Genomic DNA, 19187 nt, shown 5'->3' with positions numbered 1-19187 from the left:
TATAAGGTTGTAAAAAATACTCTTTATTTCTCCAAAAAAAAAATTTATTTCACTTTCTTAGTTACTATCAATTAACCGGCAATGAAATAAAATTCTAAGTGAAATAAAAAAAGCACTATTATAACAAAAATTCACAAAATAATTCATTTTCATTGAATGTCCAAAGAATTTAATCTACAAGAAAATGTTCTAATGTCTTCACATGCCAGCATTAAACAGAAAATAATTCTTCCTTTCTATGGAGTGTCCAAAGTGTTTAATGTTTCAGCTCATTTTCTAATTTCCTTACATACCTGCAACAAACAGAAACAATTACAAGTACTGAGAATGTAGAGAATAAGTCATATAAATGGCAATCTGGAGACAAAGTCCATAACAGAAACTGCTCGCGGAGCAACGAACACGTCTGTCTCCGCTCGAGACCAGGACGCGACTGCCTCTCCCCGCTCGCCCGCGGGCCGGCGCCCGCGGGTGGCGGGGAGGGAGGGGAAAATCGGCCGGCGTGGGAGAGAGCTCCGTCCCGCGGCGCGCCAGGCTGCAATTACATACTACGGCGAAACACTTCAGAAAAAGTTATTGAATTATTTACAAAGACATACACGAGACATTAATTACACAGCGAACTTGCACAATGAATAATAAATAAAATAAGTTAATTACACACATTCAAATCCCTTAATCGTTTACAAATATATACACACTGAAATAAAAGATAAAGTCACATAGAAAAAACACTCGTTGGCATGCTAGGGCGCACGCGGGTGCGTCCCTGGCCGTCGCACACACTGGGGTTCACTGGGGGGGAAAACAGGCCCCCTCAGGCCCGCGTCGGTGGCCAGGTACGGCCTCTGTATCTGGTAGGGTACGACGACTGTCGTCAGCACCTACACATTAATTAAAAAAAAAACTACTACTGCTTATAAATACAAATGGTAACAAAAGTTAACCGCACTTAGCTCTTAATGTTTCTCAGGTAGATGTATAGAATATAAACGTGTGGTGATTGTAGTAGTGACTGCATTTTGTGATACTGTATGCTGCAACACTAAGGGCGGCTTGCAGAGTCGTTCCGAGAATTCTCCGAGTGCGAGTGGAGTTTGAGTGGAGGAATTTTCATTGCACAGTCGAGAACGGAGTAAAAACGAAGTAATATCCGAATGAAACCGAGTAAAAACGAAGGATAGTTGGAGTGTACGCGCAACCGCACTCCGAGGGCCCTCGGAGTGAAATATGGAAAAACATTCAAGATGGCTGCGTTGTTAGAACCAATTGATGTGGAATTTCTTGATTTAATTGATGAATTTTTTCTAGAAAATGAAGAAAGAAACGTTGCCAGGGATCCACGTCGGTATTTGAGGGATTTTGAAAATCCACTGGAGTGTTTTAGTGACGTGCAGTTCAAACGACGATATCGTTTTACCAAGGATGTTCGGCATCACATTCTGCCTTTGCTAGTGTTTGAAGAACCACGGAGTCGTCGAGGATTACCGCTACCGCCTGTCCTGCAGCTGCTAATTGCCTTGCGATTTTACGCAACAGGCACTTTCCAGGTAATCAGTCAGAAATCATAGTTACTAACCAATACCTTTTGTTTACAATAATACCATCTCTCACTCTTTGCCTAGGTTAGCCTAAGTACACTTCAGTATGTGGTGTTTAATTTGTGGTTTGCATAGGCACATATCGGTGCAATGTGAAATACTATTTACAGATGGTGGCAGGCGATTGAACAGGCGTTAGCGAGTCCACAGTTTCCCGAATTATCAGACGTATCTCTGTCGGTTTAGCGCAACATACACGACATCTGATACGGTTTCCCACTGGCGATGAATTTCGCTTGAACAAGCTACGATTTTACAACATTGCACACTTTCCCGGTGTTACAGGAGTAATTGACTGCACGCGCATTAAAATCAAAAGCCCTGGCGGTGCTCGGGGAGAAGTATACAGGTACGTAGGTAAACATTGTTAAGGCATATTGAATCATGTTTCGTGACAGACCTTAATATGAAATGTTAACTGTGAGATAAAATGTAATAATTTGTCTAGTTTGTATTTATTTCAATACTTAATACAATATTCATGTTAGCACATAGTTCTTTCATGTAGCTTGATTGTAATGTATTTCAATTTTTCAAGAGCGTTTTCTTGAATCTGGTAATTCTAAAAGCCACCCTATATTATGTAAAATTAAAATCCTCACATTATTGTGTTATTTTCGTGACATATTTTTGTATCATTGAATTAAATTGATACCTTAAGTAGCTTTGAGTATTTTATATATTTTACAAGTTGTAAGGATGTGTGTATGATATTAAGAAAAAGGTCTGTTTTGCAAGGTTAGGTACATGTAAATAACCTGGAAATAGTGTTATTGGTTAGGTCACCTGCATGGTTATTATTCCATATCACCTTACCAAGTTCATTCCTTGGCTCTGAATTCATCATGTGGTACATAATGCTGTTTTAAATTACTACATCAAAAGATCCTTGACATTAACCCTAGAATTTCGCTTTAAAAACAAATTATGCCACTGGTCTTGTGGAAATGCCGTTTTTTGTGTGTGTTTATATATATATATCATAATGAATTGTTATATGACAAGAGTTTTTTTTTTGTAAATTACCTAGTGACGTAGTAATTGATAACATCAAACTTCCATTATCTAAGGATCAATGTATACAGGATCCTGCCATCAGGATCAAAGGAAACACTTGGATATTTGATACAGAACTTAAACCTCATACTATCCATTCTTTCTAATGTATAGCATTGTTAACATAGCTCACCAACTGTTCACTTGTATTCATGATTTGTTGACATGGCCAATGTAACCAACTGATCTCACCATTTACACTAATATTTGTGTAGGTACATAAGGTGTAATAGTATGTTCTGAAAGTATGATTTTAAGAAAATGTAAGTAAATGTGAGGAAATATTTAAAAAAAAAAGTGGAACTGTAAGTTTTTTTTACTGAAAACAGACTGTTCTTCAGAATAATATCAAATTGTTGGTGGACAGGTGTGACATTCGCTCCAATCTTTGCTCAAGGAAGCATAATGTGCCTTACCCAAATTATTCCAGTAGTGGGAGTGGCACTTTCTGGTATATGTTTATACTTTATACACATATATAAATAGCTGTCACAATTGTATGTACTACTAGTAACTAGAAAAACATGGTTAGTTTGAAACAATTTGTGTTTATGATATTCTTGAAATGTTCTCTAGCTTATTCGAAGATGGGCGTGTGCAGGGACTGCTGCTGGGAGACCCACAGTTGCCATACCTGTTCATGCCCATACCAGAGCAGTCAGTCCGTACAGATGCAGAGCAGAGGTATGACATATTTCATAACAACATTAACAGCATTTTTAAAGCTGCAAGTGTGATTAAATTAAATAATGTGAAATACATATATAATATATTGTTTTCAAATGTGTCATAACTGGACTAATCTCCATATACTAACTCTTAAAGCTCGCAACAAAATTTGTTGCTCCAACACCTTAGCTTTACTCATTTCTAAACTTCAACGTAATTGTTTTGGCAAAGTGAAGTATGGTGCAAATAGACTACAGCAAAGTTTTGTAGTGCAAACATCTATTATTGTAAAACCACCAAGCAAGGGAGAAACATTTTCTTCTACAGCCAGATTGTTATTGTTATGAACATATTTTCAATTATTGTTAATTAAATGTTACATTTTGGAAATTATATTAGATAGTTAATCTATACATACAAATATATGTTTGCACGCACACACACACACACACACACACACATACATATATAGTATTAATACATTCTTTGAAAGTTATTTGCACTAGGGAAGATTAATTTAAAACTTTTGTGACATTCGCCATTGCTGGTTTCAACTGTGATATTAAGGTTGTCTCTATTGAATACAGTGTGAACCAGCATGTTTTACATGTGTATAATGTACATATTATGTGTAGTAATGATACACATTAAGGTAATCACACAGGTACTCATGGCTCATGCTCGGACGAGGAATCGGTGGAAAGGATGTTCAGTGTTTGGAAGCAGCGCTTTCCCTGCTTGCAGCTTGTTTTACGAAACAAGCTGCAGACGACAGCAGCTATCATTGTTGTCTGTGCCATTTGTCACAGCATTGGTATCAGGCACAATGATTATATGGAAGAAGCTGAGCTGCAGGTGAGAGGTGTTTTGTTATATATTATTAATTAGTATTGGCGACACCTGGGTTTTCTTCCCTGTAACTTAGTGTATTATTTGCAAATGAAGTGCATAGTACAAATACTTGTTCATTTTGTGAATTGCAATGATGTTTATTACATATTACTTCCTCTTTGAAAATACAAATGTTTTTGTACCTATACATGTGATATATAAACAGCTATAAAATAGGAACACTATACAAATATTTAAACAGGCAATGGCAATAAACATTGAAGCAAACTAGATATCTTGGTAGCCAAGGTCAACTGGCAAAATCCACCTGAAGAAATCTGCAAATTAGGGGCTCGACTGGTGCTACATTACAGAAAGTGGCAAATCATAGCATGCCAGATGAAAAGCTTTTTGCTGTATTTTTCTGATGGTGTCTTTTGTTGTTTATACACAACTTGTGTGTGTATATGTGTGTGTATGTGTGTGTGAGAGAGCATGCGTGTGTGTGTGTGTGTGTAAAACAAACATGTTTTATAATTGAAACAAGCTAAGGTAGAGACCATTTACATTATAGTAATGATAATGTACCTATAAACAATTATTGCCTGCATTCTAATATATTGATTGGTTTGTTACAGGCAACAATGATGTGCCAATCCCACCAGTTCCTCTGCGACCTGCGGGCTGATTACGAACACTATCGACGACTAGCGTTATTCTTCACGCGGTAACGAAACACGTATCGCATTTGGTGATTACGACCCACCTTGCGATATGCGTTTCGTTATTTTCCACGGTAACGCTGACCTGCGATACGAATCCATGACGTCAGAGGACAAGCAACAATTGAACAATTAATATGTTCGTCGAACAGACTATTTTGTAAGTGAATCATGAATACTTAGTGTTACTGGGAACAAAATATTCTTTTTTAACGCACTAATTTCTTAAATAAAGTCTTTAAAGCTTTTTTTGCTGCCTTTTTCGTAGAAGTTTAAATCAAAAATGCAGTTAAAGATTTCGCGTCGTCATTGTGGCTAACTGCGTCTTGCCATGTAAACATAAACATCGAACGAGAAGCATGTTTAAACTTCAATAGAATGAAAATGAGGCCACTCTACAGGTTACAAAATTAAAGGAACAACTAATTACCACGAACCCGTGTCTGTTTTTATTTTACCTATTATTGATATGATATGAAGAGTGGAATTAAAAAAAATATTTAGTCAAGTTTTGTGTGCTTGTGTAAAAACATAACCTTATACTTCAAAGTTATACATATATGTGGTTGATGATATATTTAAGTGGTTATTAGCATACCTAATAAAAACTACACTTTTTAACATATTTCCAGCGGTGAGCTTTCTAGTTTATGTAATCTAATCAGTTAAAATTTTATAAATATATTTTAATACTCATGTGCTTTCGTATATTTTATATACAAGTGTTTTGAAACAATGTTTCCAAGATATTAGTACCATTCGTAAATAAAAATAATTTTGCTAATATTTATATTATAGGTCACTCAAACATTTTTTACTCCCTTCGTACACTTGGTAAAGTTTAATTACAGTAAATTATTTAAATTTGTGGTTTTCTTGACTAGAGTGCACATGCCGCTATTAAAGAGGACACTGTGTTGAATATTTGTGTTCTCAGTTAAAATAAGCCTTAGAGTGGCACTGGTAAAGTTACTGCTGCCCAACAGAAATCATGGTGTGGTTTATTAAGAGCCACAGAGAGTTTGCAGCCAATTTTTCTTCAAATAATGAATGTGAAGCTTGCATGTATCTGTGGATTTAACTGACAAAGAGGCTTAACAAACGTTTAGGGACATTAAAAACCATTGACCATTGGCAAAATATTAGTTTTCTTTTTTTTTTCTTTAGTGAATATAGCATTACAATTTTTATGTAAGCAGCAGCCTTCAATTACAATGGAGAAGATATGGGCTACTTTTTGTATTTTCATTTTTTGAAGTCTGTTTTAAACTCAGTGTATTGGGTTGCATATTCTAAGGATAAAATTAGGCCCATAATGTTTCAATTTAAAAAGATTGACATTTTAAACAGTTATTATGGAACAGTTCTTGAAAATTTTCAGTGTAAGAACAGTTTATTTTTATAATCTGAGGATATGAAAGTTCATTGCTATGTTTTTTTTAATTGCTGTTTAATTTAATCTCACCAATGACTTAAACAAGTGAAACTAAGTACTGAGTAATTAGAGTAAGTACTGAGTAAACAACTTTGTTTTCAAGATGGCATTCAAGTTGGTTAATGATCCAACATGTATGTAAATTATTAATATGCTGCAATTATTTTAAAAACTGTCTAGAAATATTCAATAATTTTAATTCTCCCCTCCCCCTTTTTTTTCCATTAAGATAAATTAATAGATTACTTTTTCTCAGCAAGTTTAGAAATTGATGGTTTAATATGTAAAATAATATTCAGTTTGAACAATTTCTCATGTACATGCATTCCAATTATTTAATCCATTTTTTTTAATTTCAGTAATGGATCAACATGATATATGCTGCAATAAAAAGAGCAGCTTAAGCAATAGCTGCTAAGATAACAGCTGGCAATATTATCCAAGTTATATTTCTGAGCAGCCTTGACCAGTGAATTATCCAAATCTTCGGTACAGCATCATTGGGAATGATGTAGATTCTAGAAGGTGGTTTTGTCCCTCAACCTCTGGTAGACATTATATTGTGTTAGTCATGCATTTTGTTTATCCTATACTTTTCCAAATATTTATTTGAAAATTAAATATATATTTTTTTCAATACTGGTATGCTTCCAATTTTGTTTTTTGAGATTGGTGTAGTGGGTTTAAAATAAGAGTGGTGAAAATTAAGTAGTTAAGATACCTGAAAGTTGACAGAGAGAAATTGGAGGTGTGCTACATTTAAAATGAAACACAAAAAAATGACTTGCATAAACATGGAAGTGTTAATAGTTCATATTAAAAAAAATTAAAATTAAAGTTGTTCTACTCAGAAGTGTATGCAGAATTTTGTTATGAGGGAGGAAGGGGGATGGGGAGGAGGAAAGTGGTATAGAAGCACTTAGCCTGTTGGCTTTATTTTTTTTGGGTGGTGGGGGGGGGGGGGGGGGGGAATATAGATTTTTCTTTTAGGATTTTGGGGGAGGCATATATTCCTCTTGCCCCTGCATATACCCCTGGTAGGTTCATTATTAAAACAAGACCTCTTACAATCCTTGTGTTTTCATAAGATAGCCAAGAAACCTAAGAGTTTTTTATGCATATTTGTTATAATGGCCATCAGTCACAATCAGTTACATATTAATTTACTGTATTAGTCTTTTATTTAAGTTAAATTTTACTTAATATAGTTAAATAAGCTGTTCAAATGCTTCATCACATATTTTAAGAAACATATGATTTGATCTCTAAATACTAGCTCAAAAATTGCTTATTTTAATGTTCACACACATCTAAGCACAGATTTAATGGTTATTGGTTATTCTGATGATAAATAGAAAGATAAGAACAGTGAGTGATGATAAAAATTCATAAGATGCAGAGTGTTGACTGGGGAGGTGCAAGGAATGGAGCTGTACCAAACTTTATCGCAAGATGAATCATACTAAGTAAGTCAATATTTGTTCCTGAATTATCTAGCTAAATGCAATGTGTGTCATTTAATTTGTTTGTACTTGTCTCAGTCTCAATAAACATACCTACATTGATTCTAAACTTACAATAATAAAAATTAGTTCAAAATATTTTTTTTTATATTCGTCCACATGAAACAATGTCTATACTGTATACAAATGGGCTCACTGGCAACAACAAGCAGTTGTACCTGCTGGAACTTGCATTGATAGTCAGCTAGTCTAATGAAATTCTTCCATGTTATATCTTGTTTACACAAAAAAAAAAGTAAAGAATGGTTATATACAAGCATTGTGAAATCTTTGACTGGAAAAACCTTGATAATTCTTTTAGTCAGCTTACTTTATAGAATCTGTACTTTGTTATTAGCACCTCCTTTATTATAACTCTGCATCTATGATACCTAGTGTAACCTATACAATTCATACTGATAATGATCAATAGTACAATTTAAAAATAATAAAAAAAGATCAGTTGAGCAGCATTCAAGAAAGATAGCTGGCAGCTGATAAACAACATTCAAGAAAGACAGCTGGCAGCTGATGAGGAGCATTGGGAATATGTGCTTCTGAAATGGCAACCAGCAATTTGATTAAAAAGGCATCAAAGAACTTAAAGAAAAGTTAAAAGGCATGCTGGAGGCATGTGCTAAAATTGCCAATTATGAGAAAATATTGTGTTAAGAAATAATTTTTTGTATACAAACATGGAAATGAGTGAACACTTATTTTCACAATTTCTTTAATAAATGCAACAAACTTGATAACAAAGTATTTATTAAATTGCATAGCTCGTTTCTTCATGTTTCTTCATTTTCTAAGGTTTTCCAACTGCTATGAGGGTGCAATCTGGCAATTCGAAGGGATTTTGATGGTTTCTTAACAATCTTCTCTGCCTTCTCCTCCAGTTCGATATTTAGCAGAAAGGCAGCAAAGGCCATTGTGTAGAACCTGAAATATTTTCAAACATTAACTAAATTAGTGTAATATAGTTTGGTAGGCTACTAATTGTTAACAAGAGGGCCTGATTAATAAAAATAATTTTTAAGATGATATTATTGAGCTAATATTCCTCGATGTAACGCATAACTGCATTCATTTTTCTTTAATTTCTAAAAACAATTTTAACTTTTCGACTTCTTTTCCAACAATTCTCCATGAGTGTGTTGTAATTCTTCAAGCAGTTAAACTAGAAATATGCCATTTTAATAGCTTGTTAGGTTAGGTAAATCAAAAAATTTAGACATGAGAATGATTGGTTGGCTTAAGTAAGCTACATTAAAAATACTTACTGTGTGATTTTGTGAACTGTTTCTTAAGTTATGTTACCAACAAAAATAATAGGTATAAACTGTAGTGTGGTTGGTTAGGTTAGAGTTAGCTGTGTTACAATATATAATTCTTAAAAACTGTTAAAATGAGTTCACAGTATATTTAATATAACTACCATAACCTAATAAACTGTCTACACTACTTTCAAGTATTTATAATTAACCTAATCAAACCAGCCATTCCCACCATTAAGTTTGTTAGATGAATTAAAAATAACAAATAAATAGTGTGGATCTGTGTGAATGGTAAGTTAAGTTAGGTTAGTTACATTAATTGTACTACAAAATATGTGTGGATGGTTGGTTAGGTGAGGTAAGCTTAATTTTCTATTAGTAAAACAATGTTACAGTATTGATAGCCTATGTTAATTATTGGAATTAATGTCTGAAAACTAATAAATAATTTTAAAAAAACATATGGACAAGTAGCTTTTCACCATATTTACCTCATTATACAATATTTAAAATGTAGCTAACCTAACCAACTGTAGACATGAATAGGTTTGCAGTATTTGAAGTGTAGCTAACCACACATAACCAACAATTTAAACAGTAAACAACTTGAAATATCTCAACAGAAATAAGTATCAAGGTTAATAATAGGAACTCAAAATTACCGTCTTCATAAACTTATTTTTATAATAAAGCCTCGCCTCCCCTACATAAAAGCTCGAAATGTTATTTAATAGAATCATCCTGTTTAAGGAGGGGAATTCATAAATAAATTATTCATCAAGTTATTTGTTTTATGATCAGCCCCACTTGTTAACAATTACCAATGTTAACACATTTAGGTGATAGAGCCAATATGTAAATGAATGAGCACAAATGAAAAATGTATTGCACAATTGAACACACAAGGAGGCCGGAAATAGCCTTCTGAAACTAAATAAAGAAATATACAATTTACTGTCTGAAGTCTACAAGCGCACAGATTAAACAAAAATGCATGTTGAGCAAATACCCGAACACTAAATATACATAAGTAGCCTATTTGAACTATTTATAGCTATGTTGAGTTCATAATGTGCATGTAAATAATATCGCTCTTTAGGTTAGGATTAATTTGATAAGCTATGACACAGCATTTATTAATATTATTCTTACCTACTTTGATCGTATTTAAACCACTTCATAATTATTCCACACAAACTATGCATTGAAAACAATGATTTCATGGTACAATTAATAAACAGAAATAGCACTTTAAAAATAATGTTCGAGTTTTAAATATACACACGCTAACCTAAAACAATTGTTTTCGTTTAACTTCATCGCTTTACATCGTACTCGACTATATTTAAAACAATAATGTGCGATTATAATGCCGTTTTTAGGACGGGAGGACATTATTTTTAAGAGTAATTATATCACTTACCTCACAATCGCTTCGTATCACCACTTGAAATGCCCGTGATATATAACGTAGCTCCGGTGCGATAAATATCACTTGAAAAGTGTGCTCGTAATCAAAGTTTGCGATATATACCGCCACAACGTCATCAATATTCGAAGTTTAACGAAACACGATGTGTTCGTAATCACGTTGCTGGTTCCTGCGATATTCTTCGCAAACCTTCGTTATTTATCGCAACTTATAACGCAAAGTGTGTGCTCGTAATCAGCCCGCTGGGCGCGTCATGGCCATCAGGAACGAGTTCATCATCCGGCATTTCAGTTAGCTGCTTTGAAATGATTTTTACACACATTGTTTCACGTTGTTTTTTGAAATCTGACCTTGATCGCACCATTTCATAATAGTTTTGTTGGGCTGGAATGAATATTTTATGATTTTTGCACTCAGTGTTATGGCTACTTATGATTATGAATAATTCAATGATATCTTCATTTGTTGCTAAGCCATTCCATTGCAGTTTCTTTAATCCTTCACATACCTACAGGCCCTGGCATTTTGTTTCCAACTTGTAAACAAATGTAAATTAAATGAAGAGATTTTACATGAACTTTCTAATAATGCAGCCTTCTACAAATGTCTGAGTAAAGAGGTACATTTGTTTATATTTTTGCTTTTCGATTCTTTTGTATTATAACTTGATGAAATAAGTAATGTTTTGTTAAAAGTATTATTGTGCAAACATATTTATGTTGTCTCAAGTTTAATTTTGTTCACTTACCTATGATATAGGATTGTATTGCAGGATATTATTTCATTTTACTTTTGTTTAGTTAAAATGGTTTATATATTAAGAAAGAAAAGTAATATAAAATATATTTGTTTAATAACATTTAGATATACAGGTGTGGTGAAAATAGGTAGGAAACTGTGAATTCAACTATTATGCAAAATACATTGGGAATCAGTTGGTAAAAACTGGTTTCATGATTGAAATACTTTGATGTGTTGGGTAAGAAAGTTTCCAAATGGAACATTGAAAATTAGTTGATTGTTTTGCAGTTCCTGTTGCTGCCGCCAGTCATGGCTCCACTCAAGTGCTCGGTGCTGCCCCTCAGCGGCAACGTGCAGTTCCAGCCCCTCGTGTGCCAGCTGTGTGCGCAGAGCAGTGTCATCATCCTCGGTGGGCATGACCAGGAACATTCATACATGCAGAAATTACATCATATTGAAGATAATTTATTATTTAATGATTTTGCATGTTATTTAGACAAACACATTTCAGGGAAATTGTGGGCAAACTTTGCCTAGGCTTGTAGTAAGCACTCATGTGGTTTACCACTGAACTACCCTTGTTTGTTTAAAAATAAATAACAATATTCTTCTACAATGTTTTTATTTTTGACAAGAAGGGTAAAGATATGAAAATACAAAAGTACAGCTACAAATCTTTTAAATGCAATGCTAAAAGCAAAGATTTTACATTTTAAAATTTTCCTTGTTACAGTTGTTTTAATTGTTTAATAATCATGCATTAATACATAACAAGATAATATCAAGAAATATTGTTATGGAACCTATTGAACTATAACTTTTTAATGTGTGTGTGTGTATATATATATATATATATATATATATATATAAATAAATAAAATTGATTGTGTAGTGTAAGTTATTTCGTGTGGCAACAATTTTTAAGTTGTTAATTTTATTCACGATCTTAGTATTTCAATACTATTAACACAAATCACAACATAGTACACACTGTTAAAAGCCCTTCATAATTCTTGTACATTTCTGTCTGATGTTTCTCTGGAGACCTTTAGCCATATCTGTTTGAGATCTGATGTTGACTGCTACTATATATGTATTTCATGTATTTATAATATGGTTACACAATACAAAATACTTTATGGTCACCTTGGCATGTTATTATTTATTTAAATTGTTACTTTTATTTAAACGCTCTGCCACACACATTAATTTATATTGCATGCCGTATGTAATTTCCATCAGCTAAAACATTTCATGTACACATACATGTACATTACATACATATTTCACATACCGCTACTTTATGTTTATTACTTTCAGTATGCATCTGAAAATGTTCAATTTCTGTGAGTTGATGTTTTTGGATTTTGAATTACGGGATGTGGTATTAATGTGTGTTTCGTACCCCTTTAAGTAAACCTGACATGTTATTGTAACTCATTCTGGCTCATACGTTTTGTGATTCAGCACACCCTGTTTTATAATAAATAAATAAATATATATATATATATTTGTACATAAATAGTAAATACTTTGATTTTCATAAGTGCTGTGGTCCAAGTGAAAAACTTTTATGTATAACAAAACTGTCCAATTCATTGTTCATTTTGTTGACCTTTAAATTCAAAATGGCACATTTTGCTGTCTAACTTTGAACCTATTAAGTAAATGTAAGTGGTGGTTTAAGTAAACACCAGGGCTACAAATTTTAGATATACACTATGCTCATATTTGATGTGTGGTATCAGAGAATTGTACAATTGGGGTTAATCACTGAAATAACTAGGAACGAGATTTCACTATGAAATTTGATAACACTAAAATATCAGTAGATACATTTAACGAAAACAAAATACATAAATGTACAAATGGATGGAAAAGTTAATTATGTTTCCCAAGTGAAGATTGACTTATTCGTCTCAATTTTCTCTTAATGGTGTTAACATTGTTGCATGTATTTAACAATGCTCCATTCACCAACTTTACGTAAAGTGAAACATCATTATTACCACTGGGTAGGTACGTTGATGACTCATGAGTGTGTGATGAAAAATAATATATGAAAAATATTACATCTGCTACGAATAAGTTGTTGGGTTTTAATTACCATAGTTAATACAAACATGACATTCTTAAACAACAATACAATTGTCTGCTTTGTATGTAATATATTACTTAATAATAATATACCCAACATTATTTGGCATGCAATTGACTTGAAAATCATACACCCAAATACAAAATAAAGGTTTTGTGTGAATTAGCAGCTGTAGTAGAGCATTGAGGCTGAAGAGTAGGAGCAACATCCTCACAAGAACTGTCTGAAGCTGGGTCTTCTGAAATATACAAAGAATGCAAATATGTTTAGTGAGGATGAGAAACAAAATATAATCATCTACTGTGAGATTAATGTTTAACAAATTTGCCTCTAAATTAAGAAGTTTATTGAGATATGCCAATTAGTATTCACCTTTATGGTTTGGGTTTGAAGATTCTATCACATAAATGTTAATTATTTAAAATTATACGACATCAGCCTATAATTTCTAAGTGCACGAATGAGATAGAATTCAACTAATGCATATAAATGTTCAGTCTGAATTGGGTGTAGTATTAGTCAAATACATATGATTGAAACATGCATTATAAAGTGTAATTTTGTAACCAGACTTCAGATTGATGGTGTCAGTCATTCCTAATGTTGATAACTACTACGTTATGTACTATCCCTCTTTTTCCCCATTACTTGTACAATATTCTGTTTGTTATCACTTACAATAAGTGGCTTTTGCACAATCAACCAACACAAACTATTTTGCCATCTACCCTTAGCAATGTGTTAGTTCATCGGGGAGCATGATGATGATATGATGAGTTATTTTTGCACAATTGTTACAAAAATACAATTAATTGTAATTATTTTCTTCACAATACTGGAATTAGAATACCTACTTTCAATAGTCGTAAGCAATCTTTAATTTGTACGTTAAGTAAAACAAATGATCTATTATTCAGAATCACTAAAAATTACAATAAATATGTAAGGTTCTTTCCTGTATTAGATAGCACAATAAAATTTAAACAAATACAACTATACATAACTTAATTTTTTTTTGTGGTTAATAATTATATTGTTTCAAGTTAGTTTTTTTTTTCCTGCATTATAAATTTGTAAAGAAATTATTTACTAATTGTATGTTGCATGTTGTGTGTATTGTTTTTGTTGTCTTGTATTTTGTATTGTTTTGTTCTGTCTGTATGTATCAGTGTTGTTTGTATCGTGCCTACCACCCAAGGCCATAAGCTGTAGGAAGGCACGCAACAAATATTAAATAAATAAATAAATAAAATATGTGGCATTTTAATGTATTTATCCTGACCATTTACTTTTAGGAATGAAAAATTGTGTTCTGCAGGACAATCAAGCATCATTAGTACTCAAACCACCATTTTCTAATTTCTCACATGTTATCAGTCAGTACACTGGACATTTTGCTACTTTTGAATAAAGTATGAGAACAGACACAATACAATATTCAAATAGTTGCCTTGGGCAGAAGTCTGAGGGACTGGTGCAGTTGAAGTAGCAGGAGCTGGATCATGAGGCACATCTTCCACAGCAGTCTCCTCTGGGACAGTGATCTTTGCAGCAGCTGCCTCTTCCACCGCAACAGCATCACTGTCCCAGAGAAAACCAAGATTTTCCGTTAAGTGAGGCACTGCTGCATCAAGTGCAGGCTTGCTGAGGATGAAATGTCCACCCCCTGTTCCCATTCTGTACCGGGATTCTGCAGCCAGCTCCTTCCTCTTCATATTTTCCCAGCATATTTTTAGTGCAACGAAGTGCGCTATAAAAAAATAAGCATAAATTCCTAAAATAGGGACTAAAGTTAAATATGCACTAGATATTTTAGTGTGTCCAACTTTCTTAATACTTAATTGTTAAAAGTTAAAGCTGAAATAATAACAAATAAATAAAAGTTTATTGAGTAAACGTTCAGTGTAATATCAAAGTTTATTCTTTCATCCAGATGGAATGATCTTGTACCGTATATATTGTATCTGTGGTACATGATGCTTGTTTTAATTTAGTACACTGAAGGAACCTGGACAAAACAAACTTGTAGCATTATAATGGTAATAGTAAAATGCACATCAAGAAAATTATTCCCATAAGACCCCGAGATTGTTTGTGTGTGGCAACGATTTTTTTGTTATCTTCAGGCTCTTTCAACACACTCAAGCATCGTGTAACACATGATCATGCCATCAAGATGAAGGAGTAAACTTGGATATGCGATATGGAATAATTACCCCGACACATGTTTAATTCAATTCAGTTGTGTACTAGCAAAATAATTGGTCACAGCTTGGGGTCATACATAATGATTGGTAAAATGATGAATTATCTAACGATTTTTATAATTTCAACTGGCATACATGTAGGAGTGTACGTTTTAACACCAGTAGCAAGTAGCATACACATGTTGTTTGAAAAAAAGCAGTATTAATTTACAAACATACCTTTCTGTAGTGTGAAGTTAGGCCATTAGACAAAAATTATTTCAGATAGGTACTTTAGTTCTAACCACCGATAAAACTATTGATTAAAATTGCGTACAAACCTGGCGATATTTTATCATGCATCCTTATTGAACCTAAACTTCACCTTTTGCACGAATTCTTGCGCATTGAATTCCGTCGCAATTTGCTCCCAGGCTTTCTTTTTTGCTGTCACTGATGTGACATCGCTTCGCTTGTTTTCAAGGCATTTATGATTATGTACTAGCTTGCACAATATATCCTTTTCTTCAGTACTAAACTTTCTCATAACCATCGGGTCCATTTTTCAAAATTCAAAGAGTGAAGCGGGAAAACTCTATCGATGTTTCGGATGAAATCACCAACATAAAAAAGACAAACATTACATTTACAAGGCGGTGAACATCGAGAGAAATATTTTTCCCTGCGGGCGTGTGGTAACAATTCCACTCGGCTTCGAGGAACCTCCATTTGACAACTCTGCAACGCACGGAGAAATCTCGAGTAATATCATTCAATTCTATCTCGAACTCCACTCACACTCCACTCGCACTCGGAGAATTCTCGGAGTTTTGAGGCGGGACTCTGCAAGCGGCCCTAAGTGAGATTAATGGCAGAACAGTAAATATTTTTTGTGTAAACTTAAGACAAGCAGCCAGAAAAGTAGGTGGTTTATTTTTATGATTTTATAAAATGTTATAGTAATTAAGTAGTAGTGTTTTGTGTTCATTGTAATTTTACAGTTTATCAGATTTTTTGCAAACAAGAAAATAAAAATTACAAAATACCTTTTGCTTCCTGAAATGCTTTGGAATCATTTTGTAAGACAGCACTGTGTTACATCAAGCAGTCTACCAATAGTTTTATAGTTTTAACATTCATGATTGCGATATCGCAAGTGCCGCCATGTGCGAGTCCCTGCTGTGTTTGCAAAAAGCTTGCTTCAATAAAAACAAGGGCCTCATAATCAGATTTTGTCACATATGGAGTTATGTGTTTCTTGCTGCAAGTATTGCTCTCTTGGGTAATGACTGAAAAACATATCAGGAAGTAAAAAAAAAAAGTTATAATTTTTACTCTTCTTACTTCTGTTGATTAAAACAAACTTAATAAAATCTTGTGCAGTTTTAAAAACGATAAACAACTTAAAGTACCTCAACATTCTCTTGGGAAATATTTCGATACATGTCAGGATGTGAGAAAAAGTTTTTCAGAATTTTTTCTTTATTCATTTAAAAGCCGCAAAACAATACAATTACTCTGTGCATTTTATTTGCTGTTAGGAGAGAGGTGGGTAATAATCTTACGTTGTGGCTTTTCCACAAACTAAAAAAAAAAATTAGACAAAAACTTTTTTTGACACTAGTCATAGCCCTGAATTTATCCTGAAAACAGACTTTAAATTTCTACAGGTTAGCAAGTAATCAAAGTTTAAAGCTTACATTATAATACCTGTGCATTCACACATACCTGTACGTTCTTAAAGTACAAACACTGGGAAAAAAACTTTTGGACGGAGGACATTCATATGCTTCTGTTACATCAGATATATATCTTGAGAAATAATAATGAAATGTAATATATCTTCAGTATGGTGTTCTATTATACTAGTACAGGTAGGGCTTGTTCTTAAGTATAGAATATGATACCACAGGTAAAATATATACTGTAGTAGGTATGTTCTAAATCTAGAATAAGCATGGCCATAGCATAAAATACGTTACCAGAAAGCTAGTTTAATACACAAACATATTTTGTGCAAAACAAGCATTAGAATACTCCCAAACTTAAACCCCCATATAATCATGCTAGTCACATAATAATGCAGAAATGGTAATGACATAAATGTGCCATGTTAATGTCATCATTAATGTGATAATGATATTGTGATACATACTCGTCCCGAAAGTGAAATTGGTAAAAGTTCCGTATAACATATTCAAATTCATCCCTTGATCCAGAAGGCATGATCTTGTTGACGCCAACCGCCGGTGCTCCCTCTGGTCCGCAAAGGTCGTTATGCCACAACAACACGGCTCCGAAGTGCGACGAACACGCCCGAGCGTGATCTTCACAAAGTGTAAGAAAGTGCACCGCAACGAACGCCGCGACGACGACAGCGCCCGGCCGGGTGTGGCAATGCGCCTAATTAAACTCTTGATTATTTTGTTAATTAGAACAACCAAATTAATAACAATTTAAAAGAAGTGTTCATGTAAGGGTAATTATGTCTAATTGTCTTATAAGCATATGTCGTGTAATTTGTTTCTAAGTCCGAAACTGGTCGGGTCGGTTTTCCCGCGTTCCACGCGTTTAGGCGCGAGGCCGCCGGGCGGTCTCGAGTCAGTCTTCGTCGCGGGCTCTCCGGGGTCGGACGCTCCGCGAACGTCGGGCCAGCACTTCTAGTTTCTCATCAACCTTTCAGCAATAGTGTAAGTTTCTACAAACCTTTCAATTAGCTCGGCGCCGACCCCACTTAAGTCGCACGATACTTCGTGCGACATTTAACTTAATATTTAATTCCCTTTAGGGATTTTTAACGTAATACGTAAGGCCATGTCCAGTTTAAGGACCGCGTAATATTGACACGCAGTTTTCGGCTCCAGTAGCCCATTAATTGTTATCGTCGAGAATCTTGTGAAAGACTGAATAACTTTCATATTGTAACTTTCTTCATGTTTTAGTGTAATTGGCAACGTGTGTTTTAAGTGACTATCTTGCCACGCATTGAGACTTTACGCGTACGTCGCTCACTGACGTGATTGCATAACTTTTCGAGTCTGTAGTTTTGTCGCAGGCTAGGCTGCAAACCACCCTGATCACAGGGACTCCGCTACTCGTTAACTTTTCTGTATAATTTGTCGCGTCCACAATTCTGTGACTGTATGCTAAATCTTACTCAGAGACACGTAGCCACAGCTTCAGCCCGTCGATTCACTTTGCAACCTATCCTGGTCGCGCGTATTATTCGCCGGCGTTTACGTGTGTCACAGCGGTACGACAACGGACGCGGCCAGTAAAAGGACCATCCAGTGTATCGACGTTGAATAAAGTGCAGTGTTCTGATAATCTGTTTATTAATTATTTTCAAGGCGTCCTGGGTGGCCTAAACAGCCCAGGTAATTTCTGAACGTAATTTTCAAACTCCGAGACGCACTCCTGCCTGCAGCCACGAGGCCGAACCCCCGTTAAAAACCCTGAGATATTTTACAATACTAATAATTAATTAAAAGCTAAAACCAGGCAGCGGGAGTGGCGTCATTGTATACATTGTTCCTGTGGTACATTTTGCTTGATGTTTTGATTTGGTACATTGAAAGAACATGGGCATACTAACTTGTGTTATTACAATTTATATATGAATGTAAAACAGTTACAAAAT

General features: G+C 34.2%; 2 long non-coding RNA genes across 3 annotated transcripts; one reads left to right on the top strand and one right to left on the bottom strand.

Annotated features, from left to right (window-relative positions):
- The first annotated feature begins 656 nt into the window (after positions 1 to 656).
- On the top strand, positions 657 to 11879 carry LOC134536627 (uncharacterized). Of its 2 annotated transcripts, XR_010075828.1 has the most exons (6): positions 663 to 1550; positions 1712 to 1950; positions 3234 to 3341; positions 3991 to 4181; positions 4796 to 5039; positions 11552 to 11879. It is a non-coding gene; the product is annotated as an uncharacterized LOC134536627 (long non-coding RNA). The 2 variants fall into 2 exon arrangements; XR_010075827.1 differs by lacking the exon at positions 11552 to 11879 and having other exon boundaries at positions 657 to 1550; positions 4796 to 7185.
- A 2734-nt stretch (positions 11880 to 14613) lies between these two features.
- LOC134536628 (uncharacterized) lies at positions 14614 to 17802 on the bottom strand. Its single transcript, XR_010075829.1, has 2 exons — positions 17703 to 17802; positions 14614 to 15111 (listed from the first exon to the last, which is right to left on the bottom strand). It is a non-coding gene; the product is annotated as an uncharacterized LOC134536628 (long non-coding RNA).
- Between the last annotated feature and the right edge of the window lie 1385 nt (positions 17803 to 19187).

The sequence above is a fragment of the Bacillus rossius genome, chromosome 11 (assembly GCF_032445375.1).
Source record: "Bacillus rossius redtenbacheri isolate Brsri chromosome 11, Brsri_v3, whole genome shotgun sequence".
Taxonomy (NCBI): domain Eukaryota; kingdom Metazoa; phylum Arthropoda; class Insecta; order Phasmatodea; family Bacillidae; genus Bacillus; species Bacillus rossius.
Note: the sequence above shows the minus strand (reverse complement) of the source record. Positions and strands in the feature narration are given on the sequence as shown.